General features: G+C 43.5%; 1 pseudogene; it reads left to right on the top strand.

Annotated features, from left to right (window-relative positions):
- Window positions 1-748: 748 nt before the first annotated feature.
- LOC123409477 lies at window positions 749-14,079 on the top strand (annotated as a pseudogene).
- The last annotated feature ends 81 nt before the right edge of the window (window positions 14,080-14,160 follow it).

Here is a 14,160-nt window from a genome sequence, read left to right as displayed (position 1 = left end):
TAATTTTTATTCAACTGACAACAAAAAAGGATAAATATTGGCAAATGCAAAAATAGAAAGTTAATAGTACACAAAATTTGAGGAAACTCGTAGCTGGTGTAGCTGTACATGCTAGCTTTAGCTCGAGATAACATGGTTTATACCTGTTTATATATAGATTAGAAAATAGAAATAAACATGGCAATATACCTGTTTACAAATGAACTGCTACATTTCTAAAGTACCTGAACATGCTAGCTTTAACACCAGATATCTCTACTATTAAAGGGGATCTGCCGTCGTCGTGATGGTTCGACCAAACCGATGGTTCGACCTCTCGATCCCACCTCCCTTCGTTCGACTTCCCCCTCCCACATAAAAAAAACTGCCACGTTTCCCACCCCACCTCTCCCCACCCCTCGTTCCCGATCTGGTCTCTCTCCTGCGAAAAATCATCCCACCAGAGAGAGGAAGGAGAACGACCCGGAGTAGAGCAGCCCGACGTTGGCGTCGAGGCTGAGGCACGAGACAGCGTCGAAGTGCCGTAGCCAGACGGAGCTGTGCCAGCGGCGCATCTCGATGTAGTGCGACGGCCTGACGGATCTCGTGAGAAAGTCCCCGAGCTTCGAGAGCGAGCCGACGCGCTTGTGCATGGCGGGGTCGTCGGTGGACGCGCGCCACACGCGGATCTTCCGTGGCGGACGCGGAGAGCCTGAAGGCGCAGCACACCAGGCGCGGCCACCCCCGCCGCCGACGCTGCCGTCGGGACATGAAGAGCAGGGCCGCGGGCGCCAATGTAGGGGCCGACGAGGGTTCCGAGGAGAGCGCCCGCCCCGAACCCGACCCCCACCCCCAGGCGAGCTCCGATTGTTGGAAATATGCCCTAGAGGCAATAATAATTAGTTATTATTATATTTCTTTGTTCATGATAATCGTTTAGTATCCAGGCTATAATTGTATTGATTGGAAACACAATACTTGTGTGGATACATAGACAAAACACTGTCCCTAGTAAGCCTCTAGTTGACTAGCTCGTTGATCAAAGATGGTCAAGGTTTCCTGGCCATAGGCAAGTGTTGTTACTTGATAACGGGATCACATCATTAGGAGAATCATGTGATGGACTAGACCCAAACTAATAGACGTAGCATGTTGATCGTGTCATTTTGTTGCTACTGTTTTCTGCGTGTCAAGTATTTGTTCCTATGACCATGAGATCATATAACTCACTGACACCGGAGGAATGCTTTGTGTGTATCAAACGTCGCAACGTAACTGGGTGACTATAAAGATGCTCTACAGGTATCTCCGAAGGTGTTCGTTGAGTTAGTATGGATCAAGACTGGGATTTGTCACTCCGTATGACAGAGAGGTATCTCGGGGCCCACTCGGTAATACAACATCACACACAAGCCTTGCAAGCAATGTGACTTAGTGTAAGTTGCGGGATCTTGTATTACGGAACGAGTAAAGAGACTTGCCGGTAAACGAGATTGAAATAGGTATGCGGATACTGACGATCGAATCTCGGGCAAGTAACATACCGAAGGACAAAGGGAATGACATACGGGATTATATGAATCCTTGGCACTGAGGTTTAAATGATAAGATCTTCGTAGAATATGTAGGATCCAATATGGGCATCCAGGTCCCGCTGTTGGATATTGACCGAGGAGTCTCTTGGGTCATGTCTACATAGTTCTCGAACCCGCAGGGTCTGCACACTTAAGGTTCGACGTTGTTTTATGCGTATTTGAGTTATATGGTTGGTTACCAAATGTTGTTCGGAGTCTCGGATGAGATCACGGACATCACGAGGGTTTCCGGAATGGTCCAAAAACGAAGATTGATATATAGGATGACCTCATTTGGTTACCGGAAGGTTTTCGTGCATTACCGGAAAAGTTTCGGGCTCATCGATAGTGTACTGGGAGTGCCGGGAGGGGTGCCGGGGACCATCAGGAGGGGTGTCACGCCCCAAGGGGTCTCATGGGCTATGGGAAGAGATAAACCAGCCCCTAGTGGGCTGGAATAAGTTCCCACTAAGGCCCATAAGGTTTGAGAAGGAAAAAAGACAAGGTGGAAAGAGTTTCCAAGTGGGAAGGTGGAATCCTACTCCAAGTAGGATTGGAGTAGGACTCCTCCACCTCCAATTTCGGCCAAACCTTTAGGTTTTGAGGCTGCCTCCTCCCCTCCCTCCCTCCTATATATAGTGGGGTTTTAGGGCTGATTTGAGACAACTTTTGCCACGACAACCCGACCACATACCTCGACGGTTTTTCCTCTAGATCGCGTTTCCGCAGAGATCGGGCGGAGCCCTGCTAAGATTAGATCACCACCAACCTCCGGAGCGCCGTCACGCTTCCGGAGAACTCATCTACATCTCCGTCTCTCTTGCTGGATCAAGAAGGCCGGGATCATCGTCGAGCTGTACGTGTGCTGAACGCGGAGGTGCCGTCCGTTCGGCACTAGATTGGAGCGGATCGTGGGACGGATCACGGGACGGTTCGCGGGGCGGATCGAGGGACGTGAGGACGTTCCACTACATCAACCGCGTTTCTTAACGCTTCTGCTGTGTGATCTACAAGGGTACGTAGATCGGAAATCCCCTCTCGTAGATGGACATCACCATGATAGGTCTTCGTGCACGTAGGAAATTTTTTGTTTCCCATGCGACGTTCCCCAACACTGGTATCAGAGCTAGGTTCATGCGTAGATGTCTTCTCGAGTAGAACACAAAAGTTTTTGTGGGCGGTGATGTGCGTTTTGCTGCCCTCCTTTGTCTTTTCTTGATTCCGCGGTATTGTTGGATCGAAGCGGCTCGGACCGACATTACTCGTACGCTTACGAGAGACTGGTTTCATCGCTACGAGTAACTCCGTTGCTCAAAGATGACTGGCGAGTGTCGGTTTCTCCAACTTTAGTTGAATCGGATTTGACCGAGGAGGTCCTTGGATGAGGTTAAGCAATTCATATATCTTCGTTGTGGTGTTTGCGTAAGTAAGATGCGATCCTACTAGATACCCATGGTCACCACGTAAAACATGCAACAACAATTAGAGGACGTCTAACTTGTTTTTGCAGGGTATGCTTGTGATGTGATATGGCCAACGATGTGATGCGATATATTGGATGTATGAGATGATCATGTTGTAATAGGAAATATCGACTTGCACGTCGATGGTACGGCAACCGGCAGGAGCCATAGGGTTGTCTTTAAACTAACGTTTGTGCTTGCAGATGCGTTTACTATATTGCTAGGACGTAGCTTTAGTAGTAATAGCATGAGTAGCACGACAACCCCGATGGCGACACGTTGTTGGAGATCATGGTGTGGCGCCGGTGACAAGAAGATCGTGCCGGTGCTTTGGTGATGGAGATCAAGAAGCACATGATGATGGCCATATCATGTCACTTATGAATTACATGTGATGTTAATCCTTTATGCACCTTATCTTGCTTAGAACGACGGTAGCATTATGAGGTGATCTCTCACTAAAATTTCAAGACGAAATTGTGTTCTCCCCGACTGTGCACCGTTGCGACAGTTCTTCATTTCGAGACACCACGTGATGACCGGGTGTGATAGACTCAACGTTCACATACAACAGGTGCAAAACAGTTGCACACGCGGAACACTCGGGTTAAGCTTGACGAGCCTAGCATGTGCAGACATGGCCTCGGAACACATGAGACCGAAAGGTCGAGCATGAATCGTATAATTGATATGATTAGCATAGAGATGCTTACCACTGAAACTATTCTCGACTCACGTGATGATCGGACTTGAGATAGTGGATTTGGATCATGTACCACTCAAATGACTAGAGAGATGTACTTTTTGAGTGGGAGTTCTTAAGTAATATGATTAATTGAACTAATTGTCATGAACATAGTCTAATGGTCTTCGCGAATTACGATGTAGCTTGCGCTATAGCTCTACTGTTTTTATATGTTCCTAGAGAAAATTTAGTTGAAAGTTGATAGTAGCAAACTTTGCAGACTGAGTCTGTAAAACCGAGGATTGTCCTCGTTGCTGCGCAGAAGGCTTATGTCCTTAATGCACCACTCGGTGTGCTGCACCTCGAGCGTCGTCTGTAGATGTTATGAACATCCGACATACACGTTTCTGATGGCTACACGATAGTTCAGTACAAAATACTTAATGGCTTAGAAGCAAGGCGCCGAAGACGTTTTGAAACGTCACGGAACATAAGAGATGTTCTAAAGAGATGAAATTGTGATTTCATGCTTGTGCCCTTGTTAAGAGGTATGAGACCTCCGACAAGATTCTTTGTCCACGAAGTAGAGGAGAAAAGCTCAATCATTGAGCGTGTGCTCATATTATCTGAGTATGACAATCGCTTGAATCAAGTGGGAGTTGATCTTCCAGATAAGATAGTGATGGTTCTCCAAAGTCACTGCCACCAAGCTGTGAGAGCCTCGTGATGAACTATAACATATCAAGGATAGATACAATGATCCTTGAGCGATTCGCGATGTTTGACACTGCGAAAGTAGAAATCAAGAAGGAGCATCAATAGTTGATGGTTAGTAAAACCACTAAGTTTCGAGAAAGGCAAGGGCTAGAAGGGATACTTTGTGAAACGGCAAAGCAGTTGCTGCACTAATGAAGAGACCCCAGATTAAACCCAAGCCCGGGACTAAGTGCTTCTGTTATGAGGGGAACGGTCACTGAGGCAGAGCAACTCTAGATACTTGGTAGATAAGAAGGCTGGCAAAAATCGAAAGAAGTATATTTGATATACATGATGTTGATGTGTACTTTACTAGTACTCCTAGTAGCACGAGGGTATTGGATACCGGTTCGGTTGCTAAGTGATTAGTAACACGAAATGAAAGCTACGACATAAACGGAGACTAGCTAAAGGCGAGGTGACAATACGTGTTGGAAGTGTTTCCAAGGTTGATATGATCAAACGTCGCACACTCCCTCTATCATCAGGATTGGTGTTAAACCTAAATAATTGTTATTTGGTGCTTGCGTTAAGCATGAACATGATTGGATCGTGTTTATTGCAATACGATTATTCATTTAAAGAGAATAATGGTTACTCTATTTGCTTGAATAATCACCTTCAATGGTTTATTGAATCTCGATCGTAGTGTTACACATGTTCATGATATTGGTGCCAAAAGATACGAGGTAATGATGATAGTACCACTTACTTGTGGCACTGCCGCTTGAGTCATGTTGGTATAAATTGCATGAAGAGGCTCCATGCTGATGGATCTTTATACTCACTTGATTTTGAATCACTAGTGACATGCAAATCATACCACATGAGCAAGGCCTTGTTTTCATTGAGATGAAACAAGATACTAACTTGTTGGAAGTGATACATTTCGATGTATGCAGTCCAATGGGTGCTGAGGCACGCAGTAGATATCATTATGTTCTTACTTCAATGACGATTTGAGTAGATACAAGAGTATTTACTTAATGAATCACAAGTCTGAAATATTGAAAAGTTGAATTCTGTTTCAGGAGTGAAGTTCGTCGTAACAAGAGGATAAACTGTCTACGATATGATCATAGAAATGAATATCTGAGTTATGAGTTTTGGTACACAGTTAAGACAATGTGGAAATTGTTTCGCAGTTCATGCCACCTGGAACATCATAGTGTGATGATGTGTCTGAACGTCATAGCCACGCACTATTTGGTATGGTGCATGCTATGATGTCTCTTATGGAATTACCACTATCGTTTATGAGTTATGCATTAGAGACAACCACATTCACTTTAAATAGGGCACCGCGTATTTCCGTTGAGATGACACAGTATAGACTGAGGTTTAGAGAAATCTAAACTGTCGTTTCTTGAAAGTTTGGGGCTTCGACACTTATGTGAAAAAGTTTCAGTCTGATAAGCTCGAACCCAAAGCGGATAAATGCATCTTCATAGGATATCCAAAATAGTTGGGTACATCTCCTATCTCAGATCCGAAAGCAAAGTGTTTGTTTCTAGAAACGGATCCTTTCTCGAGGAAAGGTTTCTCTCGAAAGAATTCAGTGGGAGGGTGATAGAACTTGATGAGGTTATTGAACCATCACTTCAACTAGTGTGTAGCAGGGCACAGGAAGTTGTTCCTGTGGCGCCTAGACCAATTGAAGTGGAAGCTGATGATGGTGATCATCGAGCATCGGATCAAGTTACTACAGGCCTCGTAGGTTGACAAGGTCGCGTACTACTGCAGAGTGGTACGGTAACCCTGTCTTGGAGGTCATGTTGTTGAGCAACAGTGAACCTACGAGTTATGCAGAAAGCAATGGTGGGCCCGGATTCCGACAAATGGCTGGAAGCCATGAAATCCGAGAGAGGATCCATGTATGAAAACAAAGTGTAGACTTTGGAAGAACTACTTGATGGTCATAGGACTATTGAGTAAAGATGGATCTTTAAAAGGAAGACAAACGATGATGGTGATAAGTCACTATTAAGAAAAGCTCGACTTGTCGCAAAGATGTTTCCGACAAGATCAAACAGTTGACTATGATGAGACTTTCTCACTCGTAGCGATGCTAAAAGTCTGTTAAAATTATGTTAGTAGTTGCTGCATTATTTATGAAATATTGCACATAGGATGTCAAAATAATGTTTCCTCGACGGTTTCCTTGAGCAAACATTGTATGTGATACAACCAGGAGGTTTTGTCAATCCTAAAGATACTAGCAAGTATGCAAGCTCCAGCGATCCTTCAATGGACTGGTGCAAGCATCTCGGAGTTGGAATATACACTTTGATGAGATGATCAAAGATTTTGGGTTTGTACAAGGTTTGTAAGAAACTTGTATTTCCAAAGAAGTGAGTGGGAGCACTATAGAATTTCTGATAAGTATATGTGGTTGACATATTGTGGATCAGAAGTAATGTAGAATTTCTGTAAAGCATACAAGGTTGTTTGAAAGGAGTTTTTCAAAGGAATACCTGGATTGCGCTACTTGAACGTTGAGCATCAAAGATATATGGAGATAGATTGAAAGCGCTTAATAGAAGTTTCAACAAGATGCATGCCTTGACAAGTTTTTGAAGGACTTCAAAATAGATCAGCAAAGAAGGAGTTCTTGGTTGCGTTGTAAGGTGTGAATTTGAGTAAGACTCAAAACCCGACCACGGCAGAATAAAGAGAATAGACGAAGGTCGTCTTCTATGCCTTAGCCGTAGACTCTAAAGTATGCCATGCTGAGTACCGCACCTGATGTGTGCCTTGCAGCAAGTCTGTTAAGAGGTACACAGAGTGATCCAAGATTGAATCACTGATCAGCGGTCAAAGTTATCCTTAGTAACTAAATAGACTAAGGAATTTTTCTCGATTATGGAGGTGGTTAAAGAGTTCGTCGTAAAGGGTTACGTCGATGCAAGCTTTGACGCTAATCCGAATAACTATGAGTAGTGAAACGGATTCGTATAGTAGAGTAGATATTTGGAGCATTTCCGAATAGCACGTAGTAGCAGCATCTATAAGATGACATAAAGATTTGTAAAGAACGCACAGATCTGAAAGTTTCAGAACCGTTGACTAAAACCTCTCTCACGAGCAAGACGTGATCAGACCCCAGAACTATATGGGTGTTGGATTCGTTGAAATCACATGGTGATGTGCACTAGATTATTGACTCTAGTGCAAGTGGGAGACTGTTGGAAATATGCCCTAGAGGCAATAATAATTAGTTATTATTATATTTCTTTGTTCAAGATAATCGTTTATTATCCATGCTATAATTGTATTGATTGGAAACACAATACTTGTGTGGATACATAGACAAAACACTGTCCCTAGTAAGCCTCTAGTTGACTAGCTCGTTGATCAAAGATGGTCAAGGTTTCCTGGCCATAGGCAAGTGTTGTTACTTGATAACGGGATCACATCATTAGGAGAATCATGTGATGGACTAGACCCAAACTAATAGACGTAGCATGTTGATCGTGTCATTTTGTTGCTACTGTTTTCTGCGTGTCAAGTATTTGTTCCTATGACCATGAGATCATATAACTCACTGACACCGGAGGAATGCTTTGTGTGTATCAAACATCGCAACGTAACTGGGTGACTGTAAAGATGCTCTACAGGTATCTCTGAAGGTGTTCGTTGAGTTAGTATGGATCAAGACTGGGATTTGTCACTCCGTATGACGGAGAGGTATCTCGGGGCCCACTCGGTAATACAACATCACACACAAGCCTTGCAAGCAATGTGACTTAGTGTAAGTTGCGGGATCTTGTATTACGGAACGAGTAAAGAGACTTGCCGGTAAACGAGATTGAAATAGGTATGCGGATACTGACGATCGAATCTCGGGCAAGTAACATACCGAAGGACAAAGGGAATTACATACGGGATTATATGTATCCTTGGCACTGAGGTTCAAACGATAAGATCTTCGTAGAATATGTAGGATCCGATATGGGCATCCAGGTCCCGCTATTGGATATTGACCGAGGAGTCTCTTGGGTCATGTCTACATAGTTCTCGAACCCGCAGGGTCTGCACATTTAAGGTTCGACGTTGTTTTATGCGTATTTGAGTTATATGGTTGGTTACCGAATGTTATTTGGAGTCTCGGATGAGATCACGGACGTCACGAGGGTTTCCGGAATGGTCCGGAAACGAAGATTGATATATAGGATGACCTCATTTGGTTACCGGAAGGTTTTCGTGCATTACCGGAAAAGTTTCGGGCCCATCGGTAGTGTACTGGGAGTGCCGGGAGTGGTGCCGGGGACCATCAGGAGGGGTGTCACGCCCCAAGGGGTCTCATGGGCTATGGGAAGAGATAAACCAGCCCCTATTGGGCTGGAATAAGTTCCCACTAAGGCCCATAAGGTTTGGGAAGGAAAAAAGACAAGGTGGAAAGAGTTTCCAAGTGGGAAGGTGGAATCCTACTCCAAGTAGGATTGGAGTAGGACTCCTCCACCTCCAATTTCGGCCAAACCTTTAGGTTTTGAGGCTGCCTCCTCCCCTCCCTCCCTCCTATATATAGTGGGGTTTTAGGGCTGATTTGAGACAACTTTTGCCACGACAGCTCGACCACATACCTCCACGGTTTTTCCTCTAGATCGCGTTTCTCCAGAGCTCGGGCGGAGCCCTGCTGAGATTAGATCACCACCAACCTCCGGAGCGCCGTCACGGTGCCGGAGAACTCATCTACCTCTCCGTCTCTCTTGCTGGATCAAGAAGGCCGAGATAATCGTCGAGTTGTACGTGTGCTGAACGCGGAGGTGCCGTCCGTTCGGCACTAGATTGGAGCGGATCGTGGGACGGATCACGAGACGGTTCGTGGGACGGTTCGCGGGGCGGATCAAGGGACGTGAGGACGTTCCACTACATCAACCGCGTTTCTTAACGCTTCTGCTGTGTGATCTACAAGGGTACGTAGATCGGAAATCCCCTCTCGTAGATGGACATCACCATGATAGGTCTTCGTGCACGTAGGAAATTTTTTGTTTCCCATGCGACGTTCCCCAACACCGATTCCATCGTCCTGTAATCTGCTCGAGTTGCGCCTAATGCCAGGATTTATTGCAGGTGGGGGTGGAGTATGTGCCGGAGAAGCCTGACCTCGGCACCGACAACCCCCTCCTCCTCGGCGCCTTCGCGTCCGTCAAGAAATTCAGCCTCACGGACCACACCGCCGCTGCCCGAGTCGAGGTTTTCGAGACCACTATTTTCATCTAACACATGGTTATGCAGATTCATTTTTCGATGCTAATGACGGAAATCCAACCTCACTATATGCTTGCTATGTACACATTTTAAAAAGGTTCTTATGAGGTCAGTGTAACTACATTATAATTTAGAATGCCAGTCTTATATCAATTGTAGTAGGTTCCTGGGATCACAGACTTGGGTTTGATGCCAAGGAAGGTATCTAAAGTTGCCATTGTTGGTGGTGGACTTATGGGTTCTGGAATCGCAACCGCGCTGATACTAAGTCATTATCCTGTTATACTCAAAGAAGTGGATGAGAAATTCCTAAACGCAGGAATTGACAGGATCAAAGGTAGATGATGGCTTAACATTACCTCATCACTTCTTATCTGAATATTCTTTCATCTTGATGTCCAGACTAACATGAAAATGGAAGGGGTGCCTAACTATAACACTTCGATCAGAAAACTTGCAGAGTCGTGTGAGGAAAGGAAAATGACCAGTGAGAAATATGAGAAGACACTCTCACTTCTTACAGGTGTCCTCGATTACTATAAATTCAGGAGTGTAGACTTAGCAATCGAGGCAAGTTCTATATCTAATTACCTTACATCTGTTGCATCAAGCAAAGAATGGTAGGAGAGAGCCCTACTGGAATATATCGCTTCCACTATTTTAGTTAACCCGGTTATCCTTATGCTGCTTGTTCAGGCAGTTGTCGAGAATGTGAAGTTGAAGCAGCAGATTTTTACTAAATTGGAGCAACACTGTCCTTCCCATTGTATTCTTGGCACTAATACTTCCACAATTGATCTTAACCTAATCGCGGAGAAGACAAATTCCCAAGACCGCATTGTTGACACACACTTCTTCACGTAAGGAAATGCTAATCAAATCAGAATAAATTCCTTAGTTGTGATTCCTGAACTACTTCCTAAATTCCTCAGGCAACACTCTTGCTTGTTGATCATGGAATGGATGTTTACAAGATCGACCAGGTTTGTACTGAATTCGGGATGCCAATTGGTCCATTCAGGTATTTAGACAACAAAAAATATCTTTGGCAGTATCTAATCTCTCTCACTTGTGATGATTCAAACGGGAATGCTCATAAGTGAGAATATCAGCATCATTTCGCTTGCCTCATGCACTTATGCTGATCAAATCATGTTGAATATGGCACCATTTTCATTTAAAGAGCTTCTCTGTAGAATGACATATTTGGTTGGTTTTGGAGTTGCTCTAGCCACATGCATGCAGTACCTTGAAAACTTCCCTGAGCGGGTGTACAAGTCAATGTTGATTCCTCTCATGATTGAAGACAAAAGAACAGGTAAACTATTCATTTATAACTTGCAATGTTTCCTTGGTTCCCATTGGCGAGTATGCTTTTCTTGTTTCTGTTGCTGTTCCACACGTGAAGCCTCCAAAAGGGGTTTTACAGGTATGAGGATAAGAGGAAGGCGAGCCCTGATCTTGAAATCATAAACTATGTCGAGGAGTCAAGGAGAATTGCCGGAGCCACACCGGATCCCGAGGTTTGGTTTCACTTTCCAATGTTTTTACCTACGTTCCTTTTTTCTTCACTTTAGCAACATCGTCTTTTCTTGAGGGTTTGTGAAAGAAAAAAATAAAACGTCAACATATGCTTCCTGGTGCACATTTTAAAAAGGTTCTTATGAGGTTAGTGTTGACTTGTAGATAATACGTGTTGACGGTCAAATAAATAAGGCAGCTTTCTAATTAACCTGGTGTGTTTGGTGAAATCTCATTATTTGGTGGACTAGATATAAGCTAAACAAGTTTCAGTATTGATGGCAGATAGATTATCCCATTTATGCATACATGTATTTGGAGTGAATGGATCTCTTACTCTCCATGCACACCATATTTCAGTTGAATGCAAAATGTTGCTAGATATCAGAAATACCAATGGCCATTTCTAATCATCATGATTCTTGTGCATGGTGGCAGTTGCTCAAGCTTGACAACAACACAATAGCAGAGATGGTGTTATTCCCGGTTATCAACGAAGCATGTCGTGTCCTGGGCGAGGGTATTACCTTCAAAGCCTCTGATCTCGACATCGCCTCCATCTTCGGCATGGGTTTCCCACCGTACAAGTGTTGTATCCGAATCATCCATAATTTTGAACGCTAATACGATGATTCGTCGAGCTCCCTGACTGCAACTGCTGAAGAAATCAATTGTGAAATGCAACCAGGGGTGGCATCATGCACTGGGCGGATTCCATCAGCGCAAGGTGAATTTGCACGATGCTGTCGGAGTGGGAGATGAAGTATGGACAGTTCTTCAAACCTTGTAGCTACCTGTTAGAGAGGGCAGATGGAGGTCTTCCTCTGGTAAGAACAATGTCTGGGCACACTACAGTTTGGTTCTTCAGATATCCCAATTTTTTTTGTGAGACTTGTGCGTGTGTTTTAATTATTGTGTCCTCATAAGAACCTTTTAAGAATGTGCACTAACCTTGTAGTTAGACTGGAGGTCTTCCCGGTGCACATTTTTTTGTGAGACTTGTGCGTGTGTTTTAATTAAAATAGTGACCTATCAGTAGTTAAATGCAGAGTATTTGGTCTTTGGGATACATGTGAAACAGAATTGTCAGATTTTAGTCCACATGGTCTATTTTTTCCTTCCTAAGTACATACTCTGTACATCATATAGCAGATATTACAGGTTTTCTTATCCAAAATTTATGTTCCTAAACACTATTGATTTGATAAAACCATACTTGCTGATAATCCACCTATTAAAATGATATAAGTGCATGATAGGTTTATTTTGTATATACCATATTAAAATAGTGATATATCAGTAGTTAAATGCAGAGTATTTGGTCTTTGGGATACATGTGAAACAGAATTGTCAGATTTTAGTCCACATGGTCTATTTTTTTCTTCATAAGTACATACTCTGTACATCATATAATTCCGTGTTGTCTTGAAGTTCTCTCCTGCAAATTAAATAATATACCCAACAAATTGTTGTTTAGTAATCAGGATTCAGAATGCTATGTAGCCTTCTAGAATTAGGTTGGTGTGAGCTTCGTTTGATTCGGCCTGGTTTTGATGTTTGCGCTGTCTGTGCGCGTGTAGCTACCAAAGGCGTCACGTCGAACTCAGGTGTGGTTTGTGGTAGATAGTTGAGTGTGTTTAACTTATGATTTTCACAAAAAGTTTGTAGAATGGCATCTGGCATCCTTTTTGGTTGCTTTGTTCATGATGTGCATCTTTGAAATTTTTTCAGGACCTTAAGATGAGTGGTGAACATACGTCGAGCTGTCCAATGTTGCCTGTGGCAGCAATACCAGAGGTATGTATCCCCTTGAAAGATAATCGGTTCATAGAAGCCTCTGTTTGAGTTTGTTGTTTCTGAATTGTTGCCCCTGTTTCATGTTCACTAGAGCAACAAAAAGGTTACAAATTCATTTAATTTCATGGTAATTAGTGGCCATCAGATGTTATGTCTAGCACATATACTTGTGAGTATGTGAGAAAATCAAGTATACTGAATGAAGGGACGAGGGATAAATAGCAGATCTTCTTTGGTTTGAAGCAACACATCTCATCTGTGTTGCTGCTGAAGCTTTTCATTATTGGACCAAGCTTATGGGATATGCATTGCTAGCATGTTCAGTTTGTGCGAACGATTTAATTATTTATTTTCTTGTGTGGGAAAAACTCTAGAGACTTTATCTGTCATGCATCTTGTATACTGGTTGTTGTTGTACCTTTTCTGCTCTCGGATATCTGCAATAACTTAACTGAACAAGCACAACGAATAAGTCAAGGAAAAAACCTGAAGAGGACATCTTTCTTGCATGAAGAGCAGGGATATATATCCCCCTTGTGAAAGAGATATTAAAAATACATCTTCAATAGATGCTTTTACTCGCCTTTGGTACAAATTCATGAAGTAGTGTATAATTCCTGAAGTAGACAAGGAGCTAACCCCATGTTTCTGCTCAAACTCTCATACCATGTAAAGTGGGAATGTGGAATATGATTTTTAGAAAACCAAAATATGTGCCATTCTGATCCTGATTACCTTTTACTTCCAAAATATTATGTGTGAGGACGCCGAGCAACCGTGAGCGCGTGTCGGTGCTGTTTGGCTGCCTAGGGAAGGACGGCTACATGAAGTTCCGCCACTCGGACGAAGGGCACAAGTCCAGTGATCCATTGAAGGCCTTTTGTGGGGTGGAGAAGGACGATCGCCGTTCGTAAGTCAAGCTCACTTCACCTTGGGTGGAATTGACCAGCTGCTCCACTCGACGACCTTATGACATTTCTCTGTTTAACATGTTCGCGTTTCTACCTCTTCTGCTTCCCTTCCTACTCCATCTAACTAATCATGTTTTGCAATTTTATGATTGAAGGAGTTCAGTGGTACATATGAATCTTAGCTGGAATTTTACCGAGGGAACAGAAAAAAAACATACCGCAGTTGGTATGTCGGTGTACTGTTGTGGACAAAGCAAGGAATT

Source organism: Hordeum vulgare, chromosome 7H (assembly GCF_904849725.1).
Source record: "Hordeum vulgare subsp. vulgare chromosome 7H, MorexV3_pseudomolecules_assembly, whole genome shotgun sequence".
Lineage (NCBI taxonomy): Eukaryota > Viridiplantae > Streptophyta > Magnoliopsida > Poales > Poaceae > Hordeum > Hordeum vulgare.
Note: the sequence above shows the minus strand (reverse complement) of the source record. Positions and strands in the feature narration are given on the sequence as shown.